The sequence below is a fragment of the Lathyrus oleraceus genome, chromosome 3 (assembly GCF_024323335.1).
Source record: "Lathyrus oleraceus cultivar Zhongwan6 chromosome 3, CAAS_Psat_ZW6_1.0, whole genome shotgun sequence".
Taxonomy (NCBI): Eukaryota; Viridiplantae; Streptophyta; class Magnoliopsida; order Fabales; family Fabaceae; genus Lathyrus; species Lathyrus oleraceus.
Window position 1 is genome coordinate 522,759,809 of NC_066581.1, and position 14,884 is coordinate 522,774,692.

Sequence of the window (14,884 nt, forward strand, 5' to 3'; positions counted from 1 at the left end):
CCCTCGTATACTATGCATCAGCTAAGTTACCTCGCTCAGCCTAACAACCGAAACTGCACAACAACAGCCCAGGAAGGACCACAAGTCTGCCCATACGCGTATTGCCTATGCTCATACGCGTATTGCCCACGTCTGACCAACCCCATACGCGTATTGCCCATGTCCATACGCGTATGCTACGCGTATCACATTCCCATACGCGTACCACCAGAGACCAACCCACGTTCAAAACATCATCTTCCTCATCCATACGCGTATTGCCTAGTGCCATACGCGTACCAGGCCATCTCATACGCGTATTGCCTAGTGCCATACGCGTATGACCAGAAATCAGACCTCCAGATCTGCCATGGCTTTCTCTACTACGAGATCTATCCAAATTCATCCCTCCACAGTCCAAATTTCGCACACAATCACTCATATCATCTAGTACAATTAGTCTCCTATTCGATTTCACAATCCTAACATCATTGCATATAATTTCTACGAATTCCTTCGATTAAAATCCCAATTTCGTTCATCTAATATTTCACCATTTTCAGCATATTATTATTTAATAAGGTTCAGACCCCTTACCTCTTTGGATTGAAGGAAGCTCTGAGCAATCTTTGGTCTTTTCCTCTTCCTTCTCTTTCTCTTCAGCGCTTCTCCCTTTTCTGACTCTGAGGCAAAATACGTGAAAATGAAAACCTTCAGTTATCTCCTTTGGCCTCTTTTACCCAATTCCACTTTTACCCTTCCACTCTTCATATTCCAATTATATTATTTATTTAATTATTATTAAAATAAATAATATCTATAATAATAATAATAATAATAATAATCCAATAATTCAACTTTATTTAATTAAATTAATAAAATACTATTAACTCAATTAAATAATTCTCTTATTTTAATCGGGGTGTTACAACTCTCCCCCACTTTAGAAGTTTTCGTCCTCGAAAACATACCTCAAGCAAATAGAGTCGGATACGACTCCTTCATCTGATCTTCACGCTCCCAAGTCAAGCTCTCACCAGCTGGACCTCCCCAAACAACTTTCACTAGAGCAATTTTCTTACCTCTCAGGGTCTTCTCTTCTCGGTCATCTATCCGAATTGGCAACACCTCAACGGTCAAATTATCCCTCACCTGGATATCATCCAACTGAACAACATGCGACGGATCCGCAATATACTTTCTTAACTGAGATACATGAAACACGTCATGCAGATTAGAAAGCGACGGCGGTAAAGCTATCCGATACGCCACTTCCCCAACCCTCTTCAAAATCTGATACGGACCCACAAACCTCGGAGTAAGCTTTTTAGACTTTAAAGCTCTACCCACACCTGTCGTCGGAGTAACTCTCAAGAACACATGATCTCCCTCTTGGAACTCAAGTGCTTTTCTCCTCTTATCATGATAACTCTTCTGACGACTCTGAGAAATCTTCATCTTCTCCTGAATCATCTTAACCTTTTCAGTCGTCTGCTGCACAATCTCAGGTCCGAGTACAACACTCTCACCTGACTCATACCAACACAATGGAGTTCTACACCTCCTACCATACAATGCTTCATATGGAGCCATACCGATACTAGCATGAAAACTATTATTGTAAGTAAACTCCACCAACGGCAAATAACTATCCCAAGAACCACTCTGCTCCAACACACAAGCTCTCAACAAATCCTCCAAGGATTGGATAGTTCTTTCAGTCTGACCGTCAGTCTGAGGATGATAAGCTGAACTCAACCTCAACTTAGTCCCCAACGCTTTCTGCAAACTTTCCCAAAATCTAGAAGTAAATCTGGGATCTCTATCAGACACAATACTGGATGGAATACCATGCAGCCTCACTATCTCCTCAATATACAACTCTGCCAACTTCTCTAAAGAGTGATTAATCTTCATCGGCAAGAAATGCGCCGACTTAGTCAATCGATCCACAATCACCCAAATAGAATCATTACCTTTCACCGTCCTCGGCAGTCCCGTCACAAAATCCATGGAAATGCTATCCCACTTCCATTCAGGAATCTTCAAAGGTTGCATCATACCTGTCGGTTTCTGATGTTCAATCTTTGACTTCTGACAAGTCAAACAGGCATACACAAACTTAGCAACATCTCTTTTCATACCCGCCCACCAAAACAATTTCTTCAAATCTTGATACATTTTAGTTGCACCTGGATGGATACTCAATCCACTCCTATGGCCCTCTTCAAGAATACTCTTTTTCAATTCAGACACCTCAGGAACACAAACTCTACCTTTAAATCGCAGGATGCCATTCCCATCAATCTCAAAATTACCACCATTACCCTGGTTAACCATAGTAATATGATCGACTAGAGCGACATCAACTTGCTGACCATTCCGAATATCTTCCAGAATTCCACTAGTCAACTTCAGCATACCCAACTTTACACTATCAGCGGAAACTTCACAACCCAAACTCATATCACGGAACTGTTCAATTAACTCAAGCTCCCGAACCATCATCATAGACATATGTAGAGACTTTCTACTCAGCGCATCTGCAACTACATTAGCCTTACCGGGATGATAACTCAATTCGAAGTCAAAATCCTTCAGTAATTCTAACCACCTTCTCTGCCTCATATTTAACTCTTTCTGATCAAACAGATACTTCAGACTCTTGTGATCACTGAACACTTCGAATCTGGAACCATACAGATAATGCCTCCACATTTTCAACACGAATACAACAGCTGCAAGTTCTAGATCATGCGTAGGATAATTTCTCTCATGAACTTTCAACTGTCTAGAAGCATAAGCTACAACTTTGCCGTTCTGCATCAAAACACCACCAAGACCCATCAAAGAAGCATCACAATAAACAACGAAGGGCTCACCAGGATTAGGCAAGATCAACACTGGAGCACTGGTCAACCGCCTCTTCAACTCAGCAAAACTCGCTTCACAAGCTGTATCCCACACATACACTTGACCCTTCTTAGTCAACTGCGTCAACGGCAATGCCAACTTAGAGAAGCCTTCAATAAATCTGCGATAATAACCAGCTAACCCCAGAAAACTGCGTATCTCAGTAGCAGACTTCGGAGTCTCCCACTGTAATACAGCAACAACTTTAGCAGGATCGACAGAAATCCCACCACTCGAAATCACATGGCCAAGGAAACTCACTTCTTTCAACCAGAACTCACATTTAGATAACTTTGCATATAATTTCTTTTCTCTTAACACCTGCAAAACAATTCTCAGATGTCCTGCATGCTCTTCTTCCGTCTTAGAATATATCAATATATCATCTATGAACACCACAACAAAATTATCAAGGTACGGGTGAAATATACGATTCATATATTCCATAAACACACCTGGAGCATTAGACACACCGAACGGCATCACAGTGTATTCATAATGACCATACCTCGTACGGAAAGCAGTCTTCGCAATATCATCTGACTTCACTCGGATCTGATGATAACCCGACCGCAAATCAATCTTACTGAAAACATGAGCTCCAACCAACTGGTCCATCAAATCATCAATCCTCGGCAATGGATACCGATTCTTGATAGTTACCTTATTCAACTGCCGATAATCGACACACAACCTCATCGTACCTTCTTTCTTCTTCACTAACAATACTGGTGCACCCCAAGGAGAAACACTTGGACGCACAAACTTCTTCTCAAGCAATTCTTCAAGTTGCTTCTTCAATTCAACTAATTCAGTTGCCGACATTCTATAAGGAGACATCGACACTGGACTCGTACCTGGTATTAAGTCAATGGCAAATTTGACTTCACGTTCTGGAGGTAAATCACTTACATCCTCCGGAAACACATCCTGAAATTCACAGACAACAGGCAAATCTACACTCACTACTTTCTTATCCGCTTGTAGAGACGCAAATAAAGCGAATACCTGAGCTTCATCTTTCACAAAATCCCCTATCTGCCTAGCAGATAGAAATCTTGCCTCATCATTCTCACCAACTTCAGAGAACCGCACCGTCTTCCTATAGCAGTCGATGAACACGCCATAGAATCCTAGCCAATTCATTCCCAGAATAATATCAATTTGGTGCAAGGGTAAGCACACCAAATCAACCACGAACTCTCTCTCGAAGATCGTCAGATGACAACCTCGACAAACAACAGAAGTCTTCACAGAACCATTAGCAGGAGTATCTATCACCATACTTCCGCCTAGGGACGACATAATCACACCAATCCTGGTCGCACACTCATACGAAATGAACGAATGAGTAGCACCAGTGTCAACAATAGCAAGCAATTCAACATTATTAATCAAGCAAGTACCTTTAATCAGATTATCTTCTTTAGGAGCTTCAGCCCCACTCAGAGCAAACACCCTACCAGTAGTATGAGCTGCAGTAGCCGCCTTCTTCGGTTTCGAGCACTGCGAACTGATATGGCCTTTCTCGCCACAATTAAAACATGTCGGACCAGCATCCTTACATTCCGTAACTCTATGACCAGCCTGACCGCATCGGAAACATCTCAGCACTTTCTTGGTACAGCTATCAGCACGGTGGCCTGGCTCGCCACACTTGAAACATTTACCAGCTATGGGAGATCCTCCCCCACTTGGCTTCTTCTCATCTACCACTTTCTGCTTACCTTTACCATTCGGAGATGCATAAGGACTACCACGATCCTTATTCTTCTTCTCACTAAGACTCTTGTAATGAGCAGTCCTAGCCTTGCTATCTTCATCAAATATCCTGCACTTATTAACCAGTGTAGGAAACCTACGAATCTCCTGGTAACCAATGCCTTGTTTGATCTCGGGACGCAACCCGTTCTCAAACTTGACACACTTGGATTCCTCAGCATCAGCATTATTATAATGAGGACAATACTGCACCAGCTCCTCAAACTTCGAAGCGTAATCAGCAACAGACATGTTACCCTGCTTCAGTCCTAGAAATTCCATCTCCTTCTTACATCGCACATCAGCAGGAAAATATTTCTCCAGAAAGGCCGCCTTGAACCTTTCCCAAGTCATCTCAGCACCTGGTACTTCAATTCTCTGGCGAGTGTTATCCCACCAGTTTTCAGCCTCTTCAGATAACATATGCGTACCAAACTGCACCTTCTGTGCTTCAGTACACGTCATCACCCGGAAAATCTTCTCAATTTCCTTCAGCCAAATCTGAGCACCATCTGGGTCATAGCGCCCTTTGAATGTAGGAGGGTTATTCTTCAGAAACCTTCCCAAATTCTTAAACTCGTCGACCGGCGGATTCTGCTGCGCCTGCATAGCCTGCGCCATAGCAGCCAAAGCCTCAGCGATCGCACGGTCATTTTCTCCAACCATACTCTGCACAATACAACTACAACCGTTAAATATCGACAGTGTCATTTACACTAATCGACCAACAGGGAAAACCTCACATTATGACTCGACTGGACTGACCATGCTCTGATACCACTAATGTAACACCCTTCTACCCAAACGACATATTTAAAGAATTTATCAGAGTACAACATGTAGAAGAGTTTACATTTCATCCAACTTAACACTCATCACTTTACAACATAAAAATATTTCATTTATCTTAATAAAACTTCGCAGCGGACAAAAACACAATTAACGATTTATATAAATGTTTCAACAAAACATATCAATAATTTAGTCTTCATACACAACTTAAATAATAATATAATCTCTATTGAATCCCATAACCCCGGTGTCACATGACCAGAGCATTGACTCGACTTTGTAGAATAACTCTACACTTATTCTTCACCTCAACAAAAGCTACTCCTCATTATCTGCACATTGCTCATCATAGATGAACATAAACACATGCAGAAGGGGTGAGAATTACATTATTAAATAATAATATAACGACCGAAATATAAACATAAATATATTTCACATATACCAACACAATTCATCATAATCATCATAATCCATAACCTCATGAACATCAACAACACAACACATCAAATGCAATGCACACACCCATGCATGACTCAACACGACTCGGTATACCCATTTTGTGACCAACTACAAGATCACTACTCCCAGATTCATCACCATAGAATCCGAGTTCCCCGTAAGGAACCAAGCCTATCAACAAGCCCGGAGTCAACAACATCATTGGAACTCAGTCCGTTCATCACTAGGCATCGGCCTTTCATGAATGCATGCACACCAAGCATGCATCATAATCAACATAGCAACAACAACATCATATAGTCATGTTATCATCATCATTAACACATTCTATCATAAAGACATATCACATCATGACACATAATCAAACACCGCATTATCACACCCTAATAATATCTATATCCCTCAAAGCAACGGGAAATGATCCCTCGTATACTATGCATCAGCTAAGTTACCTCGCTCAGCCTAACAACCGAAACTGCACAACAACAGCCCAGGAAGGACCACAAGTCTGCCCATACGCGTATTGCCTATGCTCATACGCGTATTGCCCACGTCTGACCAACCCCATACGCGTATTGCCCATGTCCATACGCGTATGCTACGCGTATCACATTCCCATACGCGTACCACCAGAGACCAACCCACGTTCAAAACATCATCTTCCTCATCCATACGCGTATTGCCTAGTGCCATACGCGTACCAGGCCATCTCATACGCGTATTGCCTAGTGCCATACGCGTATGACCAGAAATCAGACCTCCAGATCTGCCATGGCTTTCTCTACTACGAGATCTATCCAAATTCATCCCTCCACAGTCCAAATTTCGCACACAATCACTCATATCATCTAGTACAATTAGTCTCCTATTCGATTTCACAATCCTAACATCATTGCATATAATTTCTACGAATTCCTTCGATTAAAATCCCAATTTCGTTCATCTAATATTTCACCATTTTCAGCATATTATTATTTAATAAGGTTCAGACCCCTTACCTCTTTGGATTGAAGGAAGCTCTGAGCAATCTTTGGTCTTTTCCTCTTCCTTCTCTTTCTCTTCAGCGCTTCTCCCTTTTCTGACTCTGAGGCAAAATACGTGAAAATGAAAACCTTCAGTTATCTCCTTTGGCCTCTTTTACCCAATTCCACTTTTACCCTTCCACTCTTCATATTCCAATTATATTATTTATTTAATTATTATTAAAATAAATAATATCTATAATAATAATAATAATAATAATAATCCAATAATTCAACTTTATTTAATTAAATTAATAAAATACTATTAACTCAATTAAATAATTCTCTTATTTTAATCGGGGTGTTACAGTAAACACCTGTATACATAGTTTCTCACCTCTTTGTGTGAGCTTTCTCTCACACCACAATTATCCCTAAAAAAATTGACTACCTTACAATACAAGAGGTTGTCACGTATTGCACTTTTAGAAAAGTACAATTGATGTTCATCATGGGGCCCAATTAAACTGATATATACCACATTCATCATCAATTACTGGTCACTTTTGTCACCTTCCCCTGGAGGATGCAAAAATGAGGTTCTAATATTATTATCAACACCATTATTGAAGGATTTGTCGGCGGAGGATAATTCAATTCTTCTCGTGGGAAATATGTCATGCAGGTTTTAACGACAAGCATCATACCCGCCAACACCAATGAAACTCTAGAGAAAGAGTTAGGGTCCAAAATCACCTTCTCCAACAAATACGCCATCAACATTCTCCCTCACAATGATGATCGCATGGTCATCGCGATGCAATATGATGATTGGAATATGAAATGAGTATTGATCATCCCTGGGAGTTTAGAATACGTGTTATTCTAAAGCGCCTTTTAGGGCTCAAACTTGACCCATATGACATTCGAGCACTCCAAGGTTCTCTGGTTGGTTTATCGGGCGAACAAGTACAGATGAAAGGTCATATAACGCTCAAAACTACATTTGACTTAGATGCATGCACAAGAATAATCAAAGTAAACTATCATGTAGTAAATACATTGTCCCCGTACAATGCCATTCGGGGGTGGCCCCCCATTAACTTGTTAGTGGAGGTCTTGTCTACCCTTCATATGAGTCTGAAGTGTACACTACCCGATGAGCGAGTTGGAGTGGTCCATATGGACCAGGAGGTCTCCCAAAAGTGTTATCAAAATAGTTTGGAAATGATAAAGGAACATATTGTTGCAAACGGTGCCTCATAGCTACACGTACAAGAGGTAGATGCTACAAGTTATGAACTTATGTTAGAGGGAGAGAACGAAAGGCTGACCCCCACAAACGACCTAAAGGTGGTATGGGTAGCGGTAAATTCATGACCATTGAGCTATTGGTTAACTCAATGTCGATAAAACCAGAGTCGCCACCGCGCTTTCATTGTTTCCAAAGGAAAAAGGGGAAAGTACGAACAAAACCCAAAGATAAGAAGTTTTCAAATCAAAACTAATAAAATGTGAGAGATTACAAGTAAGGGGGTTGGTTACACAGAGGGGAGGTATTAGCACCCAAAGTGTTCTAGGTACTCCTAGGGAACCCTTTTGTGTGCAAGTGTTTTAGTTGAAAATTATATTTGTTAAAGAAATTGAATGTGGGGATGAGGAAAAAAAATCATTTATTATGTTTTTGTATTTGACAAGACCTTCGATCTTATGTCTACGTACCAATATAAAATGAGGGATCAAAATATCGTAGTTCGTGGTAGAAATTTCAAATAAATTGGTGGATTGGTTTTAACAAAAGCTTAAAGATCTTTTGTTATCAATGGGAGAATACTCAACCAAACATCCACCTAAGAGGGAGGGCTCCAAGTTGGGTCTAATCAACAAGTATGTCACTGACCCCTAATAAATGGAAAGACTTATAATCAATATATCATGGAATGGGAGAATTATATCTCAACCAAAGATAACTCAAATCTAAATGCTCTCTTTTGGAAAATTTAAAGCAAAAGGCACAAAATGGCCAAAAGGATTAGATGAGGTTGTTAGTTCTTTTTGTCTTTTGAAATTAAAGTCAATATGATTAAGTTTATTTATAAGTTTGATTATGAAATATTGCCCACTTGGTATGGAGTCCCACTGACATCAGGATGATCTTAATCATGAAATGATAGGAAAGTACAACAAGCATACTTCTCTAATGGTCTCATGTGAGAAGATTTACTAAAACTGTATGAATACTAAATTTCTGAAAGTAGGAATATGACCCCCATACCCAGTAAGAGAGTAATTTCAGACAGAAAAATCAAACTATTATCACTTCCTAATAAGCCACGGTCACAAGACTGATGATTATATTAAGTTAAAAGATGCCATTGAAGATCTGGTAAATAGGGGTTAGCTAGCTGAATACTTGAAAGTTGGCGAGTGAGATAGAGAGAAGTCACTTAAGGGTACATCTCCTTTGAAGATCATAATGGCGGGGACAAGTGTAGAAAGTAAGGGAGGAAGGAAGCAAAGCAAAACACCCATACATTGTTGCCATAATCGGAGGAGCGCCACGAGCAAACCTCACGTCTAAAGGTATCATGAAGAGAAAAGTCATAGAGATGATGGTTGTTTACCACAAGAAGAGCAACACGCCGGCAAAAGTCCACGATTGTTCTATGTTGACATTCTGGGACCCTGAAAAAACTAGAGGCATTCCCAATGAAAATTCCCCCATATGATTATTGCTACAATTAAGAAGTTTTACGTATCTCAAATCGTCATAGATGGCAGATGTCTTGTGACATCATGTACTCAGAGTTATTTGAGAAGATGGACATAAAATGAAGCAACTTATTGCCATATGAAAGCTCAAACCTCTAAGCATTCAACGAGACCATAACCCTCCCCTATGGATACGTGGAACTAATAATTTCAGTTGGCAGTGGAGACCATAATAATAGTTTTTATATTTTTATAAAAAAAAATATTTATTATTCTAATATTTTAAATATATGTAACTCTAGCCGGTAGATCCATTAAAATATAAAATTATGTAAATTAAAAACAAAGGCACATGTAGATGTAGCATGAGAGAAAATTTAATGATAAAAAATTAAAAAAAGTATTGTTTGTGGTGTAGATGTACCTGTATAGAAATATCATTATGGGGAGTTTAATACCTCGTCACATGTCTTCATTTGGGTACTTAAAGTGGATATCACATTTATTTATTCCTATTTATTAATTTTAATACTTAATAAATACTCTTAAATATGGTAAAATAGATTAGATCGGTCGAATCTTCTATTCTTAATGAGTCGAACTTAGGTTTCCGATCCACCCTTTTATTTTGATAGTTTTATTGTTTTTATGGGTTTTAACGGGCGTCGACATAAATAAGACAGATATAATTTTTTGTATTTTAAGTATTTGTTTTGGAGTTTGAAGGGGTTGGATATTTGAAAACAATGGAATCACTTAGTAAAAAGAATTGGTGGATTTATATGGAGAAGATTTTAGGGGGTTTCATTTTATTCATTAAAAAAACCCTTTTGTATTTGAATATTTGCAAGGACTATCTAGAAGGCAGCGTAATGTTCACCAAGAGTAAGTGGATAATGTTTGTCGCCCAAAGCATGGCTCTAGTCACCTTTTACTTTCAATGTTCGCTCATTTATCGTAACAGACGTCCCTCATTTGAAGAAATCATCCATTTACTGGGTTACTCACCCACTTGCGATAATGTGGAACGTGACATGTCCATACAGTAACGGCTTGAGAGGCAGACAAATATGAGGGACACGTTCCTAAGAAGAATAAGGAAATACCCACTTATTTCCCATGTTCTTTAGAGATATGATTGTTATTACTTTGAGTTTGGGATCCCCGCCCAAAATGACTTATATAAATATCTCAATCCTAAGGTTGAGAGGACATTCAATTTTACTCGTAAACACCTGTATACATAGTTTCTCACCTCTTTGTGTGAGCTTTCTCTCACACCACAATTATCCCTAAAAAATTGACTACCTTACAATACAAGAGGTTGTCACGTATTGCACTTTTAGAAAAGTACAATTGATGTTCATCATGGGGCCCAATTAAACTGATATATACCACATTCATCATCAATTACTGGTCACTTTTGTCACCTTCCCCTGGAGGATGCAAAAATGAGGTTCTAATATTATTATCAACACCATTATTGAAGGATTTATCGGCGGAGGATAATTCAATTCTTCTCGTGGGAAATATGTCATGCAGGTTTTAACGACAAGCATCATACCCGCCAACACCAATGAAACTCTAGAGAAAGAGCTAGGGTCCAAAATCACCTTCTCCAACAAATACGCCATCAACATTCTCCCTCACAATGATGATCGCATGGTCATCGCGATGCAATATGATGATTGGAATATGAAATGAGTATTGATCAGCCCTGGGAGTTTTGAATACGTGTTATTCTAAAGCGCCTTTTAGGGCTCCAACTTGACCCATATGACATTCGAGTACTCCAAGGTTCTCTGGTTGGTTTGTCGGGCGAACAAGTACAGATGAAAGGTCATATAACGCTCAAAACTACATTTGACTTAGATGCATGCACAAGAATAATCAAAGTAAACTATCTTGTAGTAAATACATTGTCCCCGTACAATGCCATTCGGGGGTGGCCCCCCATTAACTTGTTAGTGGAGGTCTTGTCTACCCTTCATATAAGTCTGAAGTATCCACTACCCGACGAGCGAGTTGGAGTGGTCCATACGGACCAGGAGGTCTCCCAAAAGTGTTATCAAAATAGTTTGGAAATGATAAAGGAACATATTGTTGCAAACGGTGCCTCATAGCCACATGTACAAGAGGTAGAAGCTACAAGTTATGAACTTATGTTAGAGGGAGAGAACGAAAGGCTGACCCCCACAAACGACCTAAAGGTGGTATGGGTAACGGTAAATTCATGACCATTGAGCTATTGGTTAACTCAACGTCGATAAAAACAGAGTCGCCACCGCGCTTTCATTGTTTCCAAAGGAAAAAAGGGAAAGTACGAACAAAACCCAAAGATAAGAAGTTTTCAAATCAAAACTAATAAAATGTGAGAGATTACAAGTAAGGGGGTTGGTTACACAGAGGGGAGGTATTAGCACCCAAAGTGTTCTAGGTACTCCTAGGGAACCCTTTTTGTGTGCAAGTGTTTTAGTTGAAAATTATATTTGTTAAAGAAATTGAATGTGGGGATGAGGAAAAAAAATCATTTATTATATTTTTGTATTTGACAAGACCTTCGATCTTATGCCTACGTACCAATATAAAATGAGGGATCAAAATATCGTAGTTTGTGGTAGAAATTTCAAATAAATTGGTGGATTGGTTTTAACAAAAGCTTAAAGATCTTTTGTTATCAATGGGAGAATACTCAACCAAACATCCACCGATAATGAGTGTTTTACAACATTTAAGAGGGAGGGCTCCAAGTTGGGTTTAATCAACAAGTATGTCACTTACCCCTAATAAATGGAAAGACTTATAATTAATATATCACGGAATGGGAGAATTATATCTCAACCAAAGATAACTCAAATCTAAATGCTCTCTTTTGGAAAAATTAAAGCAAAAGACACAAAATGGCCAAAAGGATTAGATGAGGTTGTTAGTTCTTTTTGTCTTTTGAAATTAAAGTCAATATGATTAAGTTTATTTATAAGTTTGATTAAGAAAATATTGCCCACTCGGTATGGAGTCCCACTGACGTCAGGATGATCCTAATCAGAAAATGATAGGAAAGTACAACAAGCATACTTCTCTAATGGTCTCATGTGAGAAGATTTACTAAAACTATATGAATACTGAATTTCTGAAAGTAGGAATCTGACCCCCATACCCAGTAAGAGAGTAATTTCAGACAGAAAAATCAAACTATTATCACTTCCGTATAAGCCACGGTCAAAGACTAATGATTATATTAAGTTAAAAAATGCCATTAAAGATCTGATAAATAGGGGTTAGCTAGCTGAATACTTGAAAGTTGGCGAGTGAGATAGAGAGAAGTCACTTAAGGGTACATCTTCTTTGAAGATCATAATGGTGGGGACAAGTGAAGAAAGTAAGGAAGGAAGGAAGCAAAGGAAAACACCCATACATTGTTGCCATAATCGGAGGAGCGCCACGAGCAAACCTCACGTCTAAAGGTATCATGAAGAGAAAAGTCGTAGAGATGATGGTTGTTTACCACAAGAAGAGCAACACGTCGGTAAAAGTCCACGATTGTTCTATGTTGACATTCTGGGACCCTGAAAAAACTATAGGCATTCCCAATGAAAATCCCCCCTTATGATTATTGCTACAATTAAGAAGTTTTACGTATCTCAGATCGTCATAGATGGCAGATGTCTTGTGACATCATGTACTCAGAGTTATTTGAGAAGATGGACATAAGATGAAGCAACTTATTGCCATATGAAAGCTCGAACCTCTAAGCATTCAACGAGACCATAACCCTTCCCTATGGATACGTGGAACTAATAGTTTCAGTTGGCAGTGGAGAGGATATCAGAGCTGTAAATTCTTAATTTCTTATTGTTCCTTCTAGGAGTGGTTACAACTATATCGTGGGACGACCCTTTATGGCTATGCTAGAGGTCGTCGCCTCGTCGGTCCACCTCAAGCTTAAATACCATAACTTGAAATGAAAATAGTAACAATCAATGCCGACCTAGAGGTTGAAAGGAGAATGGCAATCCAAAAAATTTCTCCATTAGTGATGCTTACGAATGTGCATGATCAGTGATAGAATCGTTACCTCTTGTGACGGTTGAAACCTTTGATGCAGATCTAAGGAGCGATCACGAACGTTGAATAATGACAACGACTCTACTCAGTCCACACGAACGAATTCTTTCAATCTCATTGTTAGCTGCTACGAATGAAGGCTTTGAGTGAGAGATTGAGAAAACGAAAATGCAACCGCAATTAATGCTTCTGCACAAGGGTTCTATTTATAGAACCACTTGTGTGGGCTACAAGCTAAAAAGCCCACTTAAGTGTATGTGGCCCATATCTTATAATATGCCAAAATCAATTAAGCGCGTGGTACCTTACCATATTTCATATTCTACTTAAGTACACCGTACCTTACGATGTTCTACAATTCACTTAAGTGCACTGTACCTTACAGTGTTGCTTAGTTACTCTATCTCCCATCAATCCGTCCTTTGTGTCTGACCCTGTAGGTTTTCGCGGCATTGGCAATTATATTAAATCACGTATTTAACATAATAAACAGTGAACGGTATCTAGCAATACATCACTGCTACCCAAGACACGAAAATGTCATGTGATCTGACAAATCCTTTTGTGATAATATTTATGTGTACAATTACCCTTTTGCCCTTATGTCTATATTGAACACAAGGCATAGACTGTGTCATCCTTGTCCAGTTTAATATTGAGCCTATAGACATTTATCCTGTTACGCAAGATGGGCAAATTCCATCTAGGTCACTCATGTCCCTTAGCATGCTTCGTGGAGTACCCATCAACTGTCTTTATGGCCATCCAGTTACGGATAATGTTTGATCAACAATAAGGCACTCGACTCTACATCTAGGGTCCATAGTGGTTTCAGGTCGAAGGGTGGTATACACCATTATCACCATGAGAATAACTTATGACACTTTGCATAACATTCTATATAGTATTCTCATAGCGGGTAAATCAAGTATAAATATTACTCTTAATATTCATACCTATGTTTAAGACTTGATAACTCCTTATCCATGACCCATGAGATGTGATCATCAGTCTATATACATAATACTCTTAATGCTTCAATGTTATCCCACTTCACAATAAAGCTTGACTACAGATACTTTAAGAATATTGTCCTTATGTTTAATGTGATCTCATGATTAAGTCATACTTGATACATTAAATGGACTAACTATTCTAGGGACTTTATTAAACAAACATAATAAAGAAAAAGCCTTTTATTATTAATAAATAATTCGATACAAGTACCAAAAGTATTG